This window comes from Amblyraja radiata, chromosome 4 (genome assembly GCF_010909765.2).
Source record: "Amblyraja radiata isolate CabotCenter1 chromosome 4, sAmbRad1.1.pri, whole genome shotgun sequence".
Taxonomy (NCBI): domain Eukaryota; kingdom Metazoa; phylum Chordata; class Chondrichthyes; order Rajiformes; family Rajidae; genus Amblyraja; species Amblyraja radiata.
Window position 1 is genome coordinate 39,998,474 of NC_045959.1, and position 16,283 is coordinate 40,014,756.

Consider the following 16,283-nt stretch of genomic DNA (forward strand, 5'->3'; position numbering starts at 1 on the left):
CACACCAAGTAAATAGACTGGATGAATGGGTCTTGGATTTCAGTTATAACTACATTGATGCATAATGTACTTGGTGAATAGGAAAGCAGCATGCTTGTTCATGTTTGTGTGACAGAATGGACTATGGAATTGCACACTACAGAAGTATTTCAAGTCCAAAAAAGCAGTCGCATCAGTCCGATTGCTCCTTTAAAAAAAAAAAAAAAACCATTCAATATATTTTCCCTCATATTTCCATCTATTATTAGTTGTTTTTGGCCCTTTTTTGCTGCTTAACCTACATTACAGGCTATCTGATGGTCCAATGAACCTAATAGGACGTATTTGTGATGTGGAAGGATCCTGGAGCACCCAGGGGAAACCCATGCAGTGATAAAGGAAAAAGTCCACGTAACAGCGCATGGGGTCAAGAATGGACCATTGGTGTTGACTGCCATGCCATCATGCTGCCATGTCAAAATCTACATTCCATTTGAATGACACCACTCATTGCAGTGCTGAAATAGTGAATCATGAAAATCATTTACAGAACAATGGATTGGGAAAAGAGACAAAATTGGTTCTGAAGTTCTTGAATGATAAATTAACAGAATTTCTCATAATTGTTTCAATTTTGGTCTCTTGCCAGGTCTCTTCAGAGGTGTTTGTTGATCTAAAGAATGCAATGTTTATAGAATGACATGCTATTCCTCCTATTCAGTTTTTAAGAAGGAACTGCAAATGCTGGAAAATCGAAGGTAGACAAAGGTGCTGGAGAAACTCAGCGGGTGCAGCAGCATCTATGGAGCGAAGGAAATAGGCAACGTTTCGGGCTGAAACATTGCCCATTTCCTTCGCTCCATAGATGATGCTGCACCCGCTGAGTTTCTCCAGCACTTTTGTCTACCTCCTATTCAGTTTCTTGATTTTTAGTTTGCTTTTTATTAACTATCTCCTACAAATGTGGTTCAATACAATTTCTACATTGCCATTCCATTTTTGTTTCCTTTCTACTGTTAATATTTGTAATAAATCCAAAATAACAATACATGAAAATAGGTTATTGGAAATTAACATTTCAAATTATTCCACCTGTAGAATTTATTTTTCAACCTATTTTGGTCTTCAATCAATTCTGAATGTTTCTAATAAAATGCTGTGATACACTCAGTAATTTGCTATCCATGTCCTGTTTTTGCCTAAAGTTCTCATTTGTAGCACCAGTTGACTTAAAGGGCCTCAACTGTCAAGCCATGACTTGAAATGTAATTGAATAATATAAGAAATAACTCCTTTCAGAGACAATCCCTTCCGCCAGTTTAGCTGCATATTGTAAAATTCTTCTCTTGACGGAGAGAATCAACCTATTATTACCACCTAATAATGTAGAATTTATTTACCTAATTCCATTTTAAAATGCATTTTGTATTTTTGTTCAAAGCTCCATGTTTGAAATCCAGTTGATGTTAGAAGTAATTTAAAAAAATGTCACACTAAATCTCAGACTATTAATGTGGGTTTTGCACTTTGTTCTTTGGCCATGTGCATCTCATGTTTTCATAAGAGTTTCAACAACGCCACATCTAACAAACTCCTGGCTATACTGTGAGTGCAGGATAGGAATAGGAGTAGGCAATGCAATCCTTCAAACCTGCTGAACCATTCAGTATGATCATGGTTTAATTCAGGATTACACGCCTGCTCTTTATAGGCACCTCTCAATGGTGTTTGTATCCAAAACAAAATCAGTCTTGAATACATTCAGCAATCTGGTTGTCATAGTCATTATAGTAGCACCCTGATACGTTTAGTACCCTCTGAAAGTATTCCTCATCTCAGTTTTAAATCTTCCACCTTTTGACCCAAGAATGTGACCACTCATTCTCGACTTCCAATATGGGAAATCATCCTCACAAAATCCAGAATTTCTGGCCCTGTCAGAAGTTAGTATGAATAATTTTTAAGCTTGACTAAACTAGGCTATTGGGTGTACGCGCCCCAATCAAAGGGAGCCATGGTTTCACTGCAACTTATCAATGCTGCCGTGTTTTAGAATTTTCTCTGCAGGAAAATCAGTCCACTTCGACCCAGTCACGCAGGTAACCCAGGATATGTTGAACAATCACTGTTCCTGGTGTACACTGGTGTATCCCTGAACCATCACCATTACATTGATGACTGCATCGGTGCTACTTCCTGCACCCATGCAGAACTCATGGACTTCATTAACTTCAATAATTTCCAACCTGCACTCAAATTCACTTGGACCATCTTTGGCACCTCCCTCCGCTTTCTTGATCTCACAGCCTCCATCACAGAAGATAGACTATTAACTGACATCTATTACAAACCCACTGACTCCCACAACTATCTCAACTTTTCTCCACCCTGTTTCCTGCAAGGACTCTATCCCCTACTCCCAATTCCTCCATCTAATCTGCATGTGCGTCCAAGGTGAGGTGTTCCATACCAGGACATAATTCTTGTCCTCATTCTTTAGGGAATGGGTGTTCCCCTCTACCATCATAGAGGAGGCCCTCGGGCATGTATCCTCAGTTTCCCACAACTCCGCTCTTGCTCCCCCTCCCTCTAGTCGGAACAGAGACAGAGTCCCCCTTGTCCTTACCTTTTCACCTCCTCAGCCGTCGCATACAACACATAATCCTCCGACATTTTCACCACCTCCAACAGGAGACCAACACTTGTCACATCTTCCCATCTCCACCCCTTACTGTCTTCCTCAGAGACTGTTCCCTCCATAACTCCCTGGTTAACTCATTCCTTCCCAGCCAAACTACCCCTTCCTCAGATACCTTCCCCAACAACCATAGGAGATGCAATCCCTATATCTCCTCCCTCGACTATGTCCAGGGACCCCGACAGTCCTTTCAGAACATCTACTGTATCTACTGTCTGAAGAAGGGTTTTGGACCAAAACTTTGCCTATCTCCTTCACCCCATAGATGCTGCTGCACCTGCTGAGTTTCTCCAGCATTTTTGTGTACCTTTGATTTTCCAGCATCTGCAGTTCCTTCTTAAACACATCTGCTGTATTTGTTGTTCAAGGTGTGGACTCTACGAGACCAAACGTAGACTGGGCGATCATTTCGCTGAACACCTTCGCTCAATCTGCCTGGATCTACCTGAACTCATGGTTGCTAAACAGTTTAATTCTCCTTCCCATCCCCACGCTGACCTTTCTGTTCTAGGTCTCCTCCATTGTCAGAGTGAAGCTAAACACAAATTGGAGGAACAGCATCTCATATTTTACTTTGGCACCTTACAGCCCAGTGGGATGAATATTGATTTCTCTAACATCAAGTAACCCGGCATTCCCTCTCTCTCAATCCCTCCCCCACCCGTTGCACCAGTTTCTTGTTTTCACTGAACAAACAGCTAACAATGGCCTGTTTCCTTTATCATTCTTCAGTCTGAAGAAGGGTTTCGGCCCGAAATGTTGCCTATTTCCTTCGCTCCATAGATACTGCTGCACCCGCTGAGTTTCTCCAGCTTTTTTGTGTACCTTCCTTTATCATTGTTACTTTTTTGCATATCTTTCATTCATTGTTCTTTATCTATCTACATCATCATCTGTATCTTTCGTTTCCCTTTCACCTGACTAGTCTGAAGAAGGGTCTCGACCCAAAACGTCACTCATTCCTTCTCTCCAGAGATGCTGCCTTTCCTGCTGAGTTACTCCAGCTTTATGTGTCTATATCCAATCCACTAGTTCTGGATACAGGAAAGCACCTCTCCTGCCCCATTTGCTTTCGGATTATTGGGCAGCTTTCACAGATCTAAGGACCACCTGACACTTTACTCTCCGTTAACTGCTTATATTCTTTGCCAGGAAATCCAAATTCCAAAAAATGTATGCAATGCTTCCTTGTTTATTATCGTCACATGCTCTCGTAGGGTGGGGCTTATATACCAAATGGCTTAGTTGTACACAGGCTTAATCTATGATCTTAATTTTGTTTTAACTAGCAAGCTTTGTGACAATGCTTAACATCTGTTTCAGCATTTTAATGTCTAATATTGGGGAAAATCTTGTGGTTACCAATGATGCGTTTTCCCCACAATTCAACATCCCATCAGGGCTAACTGATTAAAGCAAAAATAAATTCATCAACAATATTTGACAACAAAAAAAACCAGTCAAAGATAATGCTACACGCTGGTGTTATATCTATGAAAGCAGTTCACAAAATAAGAGTATTTGTTGCATTATCATATCCTAAATTAAGATGCATGTGAACTAGGTTGTATCGATTCAGAACTGGCTTATTAATAGAAGAAAGAGGGTTGTGGTGGAAAGGCATTATTTGGGCTTTCTGTCTGACTAGTGGAGTTCTGCAGAATTTAATCAGAGCAGGTGTGTAGTTTTGCACTTTGGGAGGTCAAATGTAAGAGGAAAGAAGGCAGTTAATGGCAGGATCCTTCACAACATTAATGTACAGAGGGAGTTAAGTCCAGGTTCACATGTAGATAGTGGTAAAGGACGTGCATGGTATATTTGCTTTTATTTGTTATGGTATTGAGCATAAGGGGCAAGAAATCATGATGTCTATATTACTAAAGGTCTGAGCTTGACCGCTTTTGGCTCACTGTGCTGTGATTTCCGAGAGAACGCCACCACCTACGGCCGTCTTTTTTGGCCAACCTCGCTCAGAGCCCTCCCCCCCCCCCCCCCCCCCCCCCCCCTCCGCCTTCCTGGACCAGAGGATTTTTCCCATCGATGAAAAATAAGAGAGATATTAATGTTTTTTTTAATTTTACCATTCTCTCTGCTGCCCCTGCTGGTGGGAGGGGGAGGGACTATAAAACCCGGAAGTGGTGTGCCTCACTCAGTCTCTGCAAGATGGAGGAAGCCAGAGGGTCACGTGTCATCTGAGCTCTGAATAACACTGAACACATGTCTACTCAACTGCGAGTGCCCTTAATGTGGTTTGAAAATGAAAATATGGTTGGGTTGAAGTAAAAAGGCACTGCATGCAAATGGTTGTTTGGGGGGTTTGGGTTGAAGTGAAAAGGCACTGCATGCAAATTGTTGTTTGGGGGGTTTGGGTTGAAGTAAAAAGGCAATGCGGTTCACCTGTATCTCCTCCAACCTCATCTACTGCATCCGCTGCTCTACATGTCAGCTGATCTACATCGGTGAGACTAAGCGGAGGTTGGGCGATCGTTTCGCCGAACACCTCTGCTCGGTCCGCAAGAACCTACCTGATCTCCCGGTGGCTCAGCACTTCAACTCCCCCTCCCATTCCCCGTCCGACCTCTCTGTCCTGGGTCTCCTCCATGGCCAGAGTGAGCAACACCAGAAATTGGAGGAACAGCACCTCATATTCCGCTTGGGGAGTCTGCATCCTGCGGGCATGAACATTGAATTCTCCCAATTTTGTTAGCCCTTGCTGTCTCCTCCCTTTCCTCAGCCCTTGGGCTGTCTCCTCCCATCCCTCAGCCCTCGGGCTCCTCCTCCTTTTTCCTTCCTTCTCCCCGCCACCCCCTATCAGTCTGAAGAAGGGTTTCGGCCCGAAACGTTGCCTATTTCGTTCGCTCCATAGATGCTGCTGCACCCGCTGAGTTTCTCCAGCATTTTTGTGTGCCTGCATGCAAATGGTTGTTTGGGGGGTTTGGGTTGAAGTAAAAAGGCACTGCATGCAAATGGTTGTTTGGGGTGTTTGGGTTGAAGTGAAAAGGCACTGCATGCAAATGGTTGTTTGGGGGGTTTGGGTTGAAGTGAAAAGGCACTGCATGCAAATGGTTGTTTGTCTTAACTTGACAACTTCCTGTTTACACTGTATTGATTTTAGATAAAACGCTACCACTTACGGCTGTGATTTTTGGCCATCTTACTCAGTCCCCCTCTGCTCATCAGATGCAGAGGATTCTTCCCATCAATGAAAAACAAAAGTGTTATTAATGTTTAAAAAATGTTGGGCATCTCTCTCCTGTCAATCATGCCATGAAGGCCACACCTTTTCCGGTGGGAGGGGAAGGGATTATAAAACCCGGAAGTGTGGGTGCGGCTCAGTCTCTGCATGATGGGGGAGGGAGAGGTCACGACTCTGTCTGAGCTGTGAATCAACTGAACACACTGATTATCTACTGGACTGTGAATGTGGTGTTTTATGTGGTTTTTATGGTGGTTTCACCCTGCTTGAAATAGTATAAAACTGCATTTGAATGTGGTGGCCTTGCACAAAATGGTATGAAACTGCATTTGAATGTGGTGTCGTTGCACCCTGCATGAAATGGTATTAAACTGCATTTGAATTTGGTGGCCTTGTACCCTCCTTGAAATGGTATGAAACTGCACTTGAATTCGGTGGCGTTGCACCCTGCTTGAAGTGGTAGGAAACTGAACCTGAATTTGGTGGTCTTGCATCCCGCTTGAAGTGGTATGAAACTGCACTTGAATTTTGTGGTCTTGCACCCTGCTCGAAGAGGTAAGAAACTGCACTTGAATTTGGTGGCCTTGCACCCTGCTTGAAATGGTAGGAATATGGATTTGAATTTGGTGGTCTTGCACTCTGCTTGAAATGGAATTTCAAGGAATAGCCGTGAGTCAACTGCCAACCCACCAGCCGTGAGTGAGCTTCAGCACATCAGGCTTGAGGGACTGAGCTGCCACTCCAAGAATCCATTTGGCCCACAATGTCCATACTAGCCCTCTGGAGACCAGTAGTCCCTGCAGCCAACAACACCCATACCAGCGCTCCAGAAAGGCCACCCCCCCGGCCCACTGCACACCAATATTGGAATTGGTGGAGAGGTGGAATATTGCGTCGGGGAACCAGCCCTCTCGTGTGAACATGGGACCCAACAAGACTTGCTAGATCTCCCGGTTACTAATCATTTTAACTCTCCTTCTCATTCCTATACCAAATATTTTTGTCTTTAGTCTCCTATATTGCTCCAATGAGGCCACGCGCAAGTTGGAGGAATAGCGTAGACAATTTGAAGATGGACACAAAATGCTGGATTAACTCAGCTAGTCAGGCCGCATCTCTGGACAAAAGGAATAGGTGATGTTTTGTGTCGAGACCCTTCATCAGACAGTCATGGAGGGGGAAACTGGAAGTATGGGAAGGTACAGAACAAAGCAGAGCCTGCTTTGATGACTTGGGAAAGGTGAAGCCCACAATGGTCCAATGTTGGCTGGGGACGAAGTGATAACGCAGGAATAGAAACAGTGAAATTAGCAAGAGGACTAGCGAGGGACGGAGAGTGAGGGAATTCAAAGATTACTTGGTTAGATAAATCAATATTCATGCTGCTGGATTGTAAGTTGCCCAAATGAAATATGAGGTGATGTTCCTCCAATGTGCGGTGTGGCCTCACTCTGACAGTGGAGGAGGCCAAGGACAGAAAGGTCAGTATGGGAGTGGGAAGGGGAGTTAAAATGCCAACTGGGAGAGCAAGGCGGACTGAGCATAGGTGTTCAGCAGAACGGTAACCCAGTCTGCGCTTGGTTTTCAAAGGTCTTTTTTATTGTCACGTGTGCCAATTAAGGTACAGTGATATTCGTACTACCATACAGCTATACTAAAAAAAAGCAACAAAATGCACAACTACGTAAAAGTTAACATACATCCACCACATTGGATTCCAAATTCCACATTGTGATGGAAGGCAATAAAGTCTAATCTTCTTTCCTCATTTTTCTCCAACGGTCGAGGCAGTGGAAGCATCTGCAGTCTGGGTGATCGAAGCCCCTGCTTCGGGGCGATCAAAGCTCCCGCATCGGGGAGGTCAAAGCTCCTGCCACTTGGAATTCCAAAGTCAGTGTCTAACCAGAGACCACCTGCTCCGCGATGTTAAAGTCCGCGGGCTCCCGCGGTTGGAGTTCAGAGGTCGATCCCTGGCAAAGGGACCGTGAACTCCACAATGTTAAAGTCCGCAGGCTCCCGTGGTTAGAGCTCCCGAAGTCGGTCTTCAGCAAAGGCCGCCAACTCCTCGATGTTAGGTCACAGTGCAGACGGAGATACGTTACGGAAAAAAATTGCATCTCCGTCGAGGTAAGATTTTTTAAAAGTTGCCCACATCCCCCACATAAAGCAAGCTAAAGAACACGAAAAATACTAAAAAAAAAACAAGGAAGGAGGGGGCAGACAGACTGTTGGCAAGGCAGCCATTGCTGGCGTTATCTTGTCGATATATAGGAGATTTGAACTTTGGATTCTCCAATTTCAAGTAATACCTTCCTGCTCCCTCTCTTTCCCGTGCTCCCCCCACCATGGTGCACACCCATCCCTCTACTATCTCCCGCCCCTTGTCACGTTGCTCTTCCCGCCTTCATATACTCTCCCATCCTTGAATCTCTTTCTCCTTAACTGCCCTCTTTCCCCCTCTCATTCACTTCCATCTGTATCCCTTCCTCCAACTTTAGACCTGTAACCTTTGTCACATTCTCAACCCATCTGCTGATCAAATGCATCTTGCATAAACCCACCTATAACTTGCCAAGCTTTGTCCCACCACCACTTCCCTTTTCCAGCTTTCTCTTCTCTACTACAATCAGTCTGAAGAACAGTCTGTACCCAAAATGTCGGCAGTCTATTCCCTCCACAGATGCTGTCTGACTTGCTGAGTTCCTTCAGCACTTTGTGATGTGCTAATTTCACGTACGTTTTATGATAGCATCTGATACTTCCTTTGCCTCTGAAGTGCTTTTTATAGGCTACGCCCTTTCCTGGTGCTGGTTTGTGGTTTGCTTCTGACCTGGCCCAGGCACAGTTTGCCTGACATCAGTAAGAGTTAATTTACAGTCATGTGAATCAAGATTTTCCATTTCTCTCGTTCCTGTGGTTAGCTGTTTTTGTGTAAAGACAGCTCTTAATGTCTACGAAGCCTGGCACTGCTGGTGAAGATGTGGTTGACGCACCCATTACTGTAGCTTTGCCCAATAAACTCACATCTGCAACCTGAACTGACAGGAACAGCTTGACATTTTTCAATATCATCTCTTAACAAAACTGCAATTCTTGTTGGCTTCTCAAAATTAAAGTTTTGTGTTTGAAGGCAAAGGCATGAATTTACTCGATCAATTCTTACACTGTGCTATAGCAAAGCGTTTATTGTCTTGAGTCTTTCAGACTTGCAATGTGATCCCCAGATGCAACCTCTGGCATCTTGATATGAACATTGAAGTTGTAACTGGAATGGTTTTATAATGCTAATTTATGGTGTGCTTTTAACTTCAAAGATTTTATTAAATTGGACCACAATTGCTCTCTGCAGAAGCAACAGGTTTGTTGATGTCGTAGATTTTTTAGATCTCAATTCTAAACTACATTTTGCTCCTCTGGGTGCTACCTATTGCCTCTACAATGTATGAACCTTGTAGAGCGCATTCAAATGGCTACAAAACCATTTGTGTACTTCATTATATATCCTGAGCATTCTAATAAATCCTATTAGTGCAGTTTCTGGCACCTCCATCCTGAATTTCCTTTTGAGGAGTTCTAATCTTTTTATGAGGGGGAAACCGTTTCTCAGTCACTTCCTCGTCGAGGATGCATCTATTCTCCGAGTCGCGTCTTGGCCCCCCCCCGCGGCCTACCGTCTGGATTGGCGCGGCCTTTCCTGTCGGAGACTGACCAGAGCTTCAGCAGCTGCGCAGCACTGATTTACCATCGCGGAGCGGGCGATGCCTTACCGGGGATCGTCTTGTTGAAGCTCCGGAGTGTTGGGCCTGCTCCTTTAACATTGTGGAGCTGTGGTTGCGGAGCTTCGGTTGCGGAGCTTCTGGTCGCGGACGGCGCTAACTTTAACATCGCGGAATTCTTGGATCCCTTTGCCGAGGCCACCAGTGTTGAATCTCCGCCCAGCTTGGCCTGTAGACTTGGGGAGCTGCGGTCTCTGGTGAGTGGCCGATTCGGAGACTCCAAGTAGCCATGTTACAAAATTTTGAGATTTAAAAAATCAAGTCTGCAATTTATCCCATCAGATAAAGCATAAAAAGAAGTTTAATTTGACACCTAATTCACTTTCATATCTTGTCAAAAGCCCATAACTTTCTTAAAAATTAAGAGAACTGAATGAAATTTTCAGTTATTATAGGTTGAAGCATTCTGAAACAAATATAAAACATCTTACTTGGATGACCTGAAATTAAAGCATATAATTAGTTAATTACCTAATTGTAGTTAATTACAAAATTGACCGTTGTGGTGGAAATAGTAATAAAAACCCAGACTGCCTTGAAAATTCAAAAATGTGATATTCTCAAGATCCGAACTTTAATATTATTGTATTATATGCTATGTCCGTAACAGATAGGTAAATAAATTACAATTTCTAGCAATAGACCAGGTCTTTATGGACAAGATCAGTTGCTAGCTGGTACATTGGCATATCATAATCAGTAGCATCATACTCCTCAGATTGTAACCAATAAGCAACTCTGTACACCTTGTTTTTCCTCAACTTTTCAATTTTGGCATTGTAAACTACAAGTTTTTGCTCTTCAAATCATGCATGACATGCCTTTCTGCCCACTACTTTCCCGAATGTCCTGTAGATTCCATTTCTTAAGAAAATGATTTTTTATTTAATAGCTTAAGTACCCAAATAACAAACTAATCGCGTTCACACAATTCACAATATAACATGATTTTTAAATCTCACTGTCATGAATTTATATGCCATGTGGAAGGAATTTATTATTGTACTTGCTCTCAAGATTCAGTTTCCTCTTCATTTGAAAAATCGAGTAGTGATTGGTTGGCTGCTTATTGAAACCCTGATTACCCTGCAAGTGTAACCCCAAGCATTTAGTCACCAGTTTACTTTTTTGTCAGGCTACACCATTCTGATGTAAGTCAGAGGAATACTTCCACTTTGAATACATGCCAAATGTAACCAGAGATTTCAGATAATAAGAATTTCCATAATGAGATTTTCCATTTCATATTTCCAATAAATTGTTCTGCTTTTCCTATTAAACATCTGTTTGATAATTTTTAGTTTTTGCATATAAACCTGTTTGGCCCTAATTAGCTCTTGTTTTAATTTCTGCTGCATTCTACAATATTACAGACTTTCCATTTTCTCATTCCAATCCTCTCCCCTCCACGTCAAAATATTAGCATAGTTTGGTAGCTTGCCAAAACTTATTCTAGTGATGGGACAAAACTTGAGTTGAAGCCTTGAATTTTGGCTTATAGTTCTGGTGTACATTTGTGGTACAGGATGCAATATTATCATTAAACCTAATTTTATTCTAGTTAATATTAATTTTTTTTACCATAAATCTGTGCAGATTTATGTAGCTGAGATTGGAAGTGACTTTGGTGTACAAGTGACTCTAACTGTTTAGCTACAACAATTGTAACAACTGTTTGATAGAGTAAGTACTTAACAATTTTCAATTGGAATCAATGAAAGGAATATTGTGCTTCTGAGATAAAGACACCTATGGTTTTGGCCCGAAACGTTGCCTATTTCCTTCACTCCATAGATGCTGCCTCACCCGCTGAGTTTCTCCAGCACTTTTGTCTACCATGATTTGCACAGAATTGCTTGTAACAAGCAAATGGTTTAATTGTGCTTGAAGAATAGTCGAATAGTTTGTTACAGCTTCCTGACTCAATACTGTAACTACTAATTTCAAGAATCTGAATTGTAATTACCCTCAGTCAGACTTGTGTGACTTTAATATAAAAATAATTCCGATAATGTTTGCAGAAACTAGTTAGAATAGAAAAAAAAAAGTGTGTCCATTGAGAAAACAGAAATCATGTTGTTGATAATAACAGTAGTGGAAACCATGCAAGAGGTCAGAAAAAGAGTGGCAAGAGACATAGGTTTAAGTCAGGGGTTCCCAACCTTTCTCGTCCCATTTTCCCCAGGCAACTTTAATAGCACAAAACAATGATATTTCACTTATTTATGAACAACAAAACCAAACAGTCAGTCAATTAGAAAAAATATGTACAAATCCAGAATCAACAAATTTACATTTTTTCCAATTTCTTACCTTGCTGGAGATGCGATTAATTTTCGGATTGCATCTCCGGGCGCTCTGCGGCCTACCATCAGTGGAGCTGGAGGCCTCCTCGGACTGAATTTAGGCCTCACCGCGGGGCATGGACTTGCATCGGAGCCGATGCCTTGCCTGCGATCGCACCAACCACGGCCTGCGGACTTACCATCAAGAGCTCGCAGTCTCGGGAGAGGCCGAGTCCGGAAGCTCCAACGAAGCAGAGGCTTGACCAGCCCCGACGTGGGGTCCGATCGTCCGGCACGGGGGGGCTGACATCCCCCTGATGCAAGAGCTGATCCCTCGTGGCGGAGCGGCCAAATGCTTCTGGCTACGGGAGTCAAGATCCTCCTGTCAACGGAGGGCTCGAAGCCCCCGACCGCAGGAAAGCTAAGGGAAGAGAATTTAACTTTTTTCCGCCTTTGATCACAATGAGGAGGCACTGTGGCGGATGTTTGTGTTAAAATGTATTTTGTGTGTTCTGTTGCTTTTTATTTGTATGACTGACTTGACAAATGAAATTTCTCATATGCTGCAAAACATACTTGGCTAATAAAGTATTATTGTATTGTGATTGTAATGAGACCTGGCAGTTTTCTAAAATCTTTTTAAGTCAGTGATAATAATTAGCTTGAATATTCTATGTAGTAAAGGTCAAATTTGATTTGCAACTGGAAAAACAGTTAATAGATTGTAATCAATGAGATGTAACCACTGCAACAACTAACTTTAAACAGATGTTGCATTCGTAATACCATGGCTGGATTTTGGAGACTGACAAATGCAATACATTGTTAATCATCAATGATTCAGTTATTTTATTGTTAAATGTGTATTTACTTGTCAACACTGTTGGAGTTCTACACCATCAGTCTAAATGCTATTCTTTTTAATGTATTCCATGGTTGTTTTCATACTTGGGTGTAATAGATAGAAACAAATTATTCTTAGAGTAATTCACTCAAATCAAAATATCTCAGCCTAATTTTTTCCCCCCTGGGAATTTTAAGTGAGTTTGCCCTAGGGTTGTCAAACTAGATAAAAATTAGTTTAAATAATAAAATAAATCCAATATTTTTAGTCTGCGGATAGAATCAGCCATTTTAATCTTTCTGGAAGGCTTTTATGTTCTTTCATGTGCTTCCCCTCTGTAATCTTATCTAGTTCACCAGCACCAAATGTCTGCATTTGCTCCAATTCCATCCTTTATTACATCCAGATTTCCTTTGTCCCACCATTGTTGTTTGTATGGCTGATTATTTGATACCTTGGTTATGCTTGCTAAGTTTACACACAAATAGATTTTGATGAGGCATTGCAAGATCACTTGTATTACTGGAGCCATAGTTCCTGGGTATCGTGGAAGCAAAGCTACTGTGGAAGAATCGGCATGGTTTGGACCATGTCCCCTGAAGCTTTGTATGTTTGAACATTAATGCCACTTTGGGTGTGAGCATTTTGCTTAAGTTATGCATTTTTTAAGTTAATGTGCCAGTGGGGTGCTGCATTTCTTTAAAGAACCTTTAAGTGCATTTTTGAATGTTTTCTTCTATTGCCTGGTGATCTCTTCACATGGTAAAGCACAGAAAAGTGCCTTTATTGCAGGAGCTTGGTGTTGGGAGTTTTCCAGTCAACTGACTGTAATGAGAACCTCCATATGAAGGATGTTGGCCAGGGTTGAGGATGCTCTTATACTTGCTATGAACTTGGAGGATTTTGTGAGGAGCCGACAGCAGTGATATTTAAGTGCCTTGAGTTATCCATTGTAGGTAGTCTGGGTCTCAAATGTAGGTGTGTCGACTACAATTTTATGCTAGATTTGAGGTGTTGATATACACCCTATTATTTGATAGATTGTTAGAAAGATTTATTTGTAATCATCTGTAATTATTAAAGATGAGTGCATGTGTTATACCACATTCTTTGGTAACATAATTGAGTGAGAAGAGTAGCATTTTGCTACTTTCTGCTTCATTATGATGACTTTTTTTGCTTGCTAAAGGAACGCAGCAAATCATTAATTAGAGCATGTTTTGTCAGTTAATGCAACTAATATCATGTACCAGGTAAACTCACAGTATTTTTAGCAATGAAAATTAGCTGATAAACAGGGTCTTATTTCCTTTCAAAACTATTGAACGGAACGATGATGACCTTCTCCACAGAAATATATGAATGGAATCTTAAGGGGCTGTCCCACTTGGCCGACAGTAGCGCGCATCATCATGCGTCCGCACAGCCGTCTGGAGTGCGTGACATCATTTGAATACCCAGTTTATGATATTTACCCAGTTTATGATATTTATGGTGATTTTCTAAAATGTTCCAGTTTCTTGAGTGGTGCTAGCAATTGGAAAAACTGCAGATGTAATGCCCCTATTCAAAAAAATAGGTGAATGAAAAGTAGCAAGCTGCAGACCAAATTAATCTGTGGGAAGAAACTGCAGATGCTAGTTTAAATTGAAGATAGACACAAAATGCAGGAATAACTCAGCGGGACCGGCAGCATCTCTGGAGAGAAGGAATGGATGATGTTTCAGTCTGAAGAAGGGTCTCAACCCGAAACATCACCCATTCGACCCGAAACGTCACCCTGTCCCACTTGGCCGTCATTTACGTGACAGGCTGGTGGCGCGCGAAGATTTCGTACAGGATAAAATCCTGTCACGCTGCGCGATACCGCGTACAACTCCACGCCACTTAATGCGCCCGTCTCGCGCTACGCACATGCCACCAGGTCGCATAAATGGTGCGCAAATGATGGCCAAGTGGGACAGGCCCTAACAAACTTTGTACTACCAATTTATCTTTAGGCATTTTTGCGGTCTAGCTGGAACATGAGTATTAATCTGAAACACTTGAAGCTACTGTATACAATTCTCTCGTAATTTTCGATGGGTGTGCAGGTAGGTAGAATAAGGTTGACAGAATAGCTAACATCGATGTTTATATGCAATATTTCCTTTTGAAATGGAGGGCTTCCATGTCAAGTTCAGATCGGAGTTGTACTTAACCTATTAATTATTTTTATTTACTGAAGTGTTGCTGTATAGATATGCCAAGATCTGCCATTGTGTTAAGATTCATTTTACTAATAGAGTGTTGTGGCTGTTTGGAGAAATTGGGGAGAGGACCGGGAATTAATCATTTATTTGCCAGAGGTGTAATAGTTTAATCCTATTTTAATTAGCATAAGAGTTAAATCAAAATTTTGTTTGCTTATGTTGATTGGAAGTTTGGAATTAGCCTCCATCATATTCCAAATGAAGGTGGTAATATTTACTTCCAATCATGATGTATAACTGGAAGGAACTGAATTTGTTGTAATACTAAATATGTAGCATTCACTATGAAAAACAAAACAAAGTGCTGGAGGAACTCTGCTAGGCAGAATCTATGAGAAATGGTCAGATGTTGTTTGGGTTGGCCCCCTTCAGACTGGAGGTGAAGAAAGTTGGAAAAGAGAGATGGGAGTGGAGCAAAGCTTGGTAAGTGTTAGGTAAATACTGATGACGGGGTGATTGGCAGATGGGTGAAGATGTTGACACAGGCCAGGGTTGAAAAAGACAAAATTGTGTCAGTAAAGGAAAGGTGAGTGAAATGTAAAGACAGGGAAGATATGGGGGGAGGAGGAAGGGGGTGGGGGTGAAGGGGGCATGAAAGGGAAATGGGAACAGAAGAGGGATGGGAGTTGATTGTAAAGAAGAAAAGCAAGACGGTGAAAACAGTGGTTGGACCCAGGATAGGAAGGGCCAGCAAACATCTGGGGACAGGGAAAGTGTGCTTGCTGTGTTTTCCTTGAATTTGGATGATTCATTGTAGGTTCTGCTGGATTGTTGCCAACCCAAGCAGAATACAAGGTGTGAATCTGCCAGTATGGTGCAGGTCTCATTCTGACAGTGGAAGAGGCCGAGGACAGAAAGGTTGGTATGTGAAGGGGAGTTAAAATGGCTAGCACCCGGGAGCTGCAGCAGTGAGAGAAGTTTAAAACTCCATTCTGCTTTCTAGGTTTGAACTAACCTAGATTTTATTTTAAGTTTTAATTGTTTTGGATTTTATCTTCAATTTGTACATTCCATAGGTAGAAGAAAACCATTCTTTAAAATATTTTGTGCAAATATATTCATTTATCATTCTTAGTGCATATAGTTGTATTTGCAAACCCCACTCTTATAATATCAGTGTGCATTGATGCTTCCCAAGAGCTAGAGGTTTAATGTACTTATTGAGGTGCAGAGGAACTTTTACCTGTGTACCAGTGATGAGTGGCTGAGCCCATCTGATAGTTGTGAAGTACTAAATGAAGACCATCCTCCTA

The 16,283-nt window shown here is 42.0% G+C and overlaps 1 protein-coding gene across 2 annotated transcripts in view; it reads left to right on the top strand.

The window, feature by feature from the left end:
- Window positions 1–16,283, top strand: part of pag1 (phosphoprotein membrane anchor with glycosphingolipid microdomains 1) — a 118,787-nt gene that overhangs the window by 1,265 nt on the left and 101,239 nt on the right. The window lies entirely within an intron of this gene.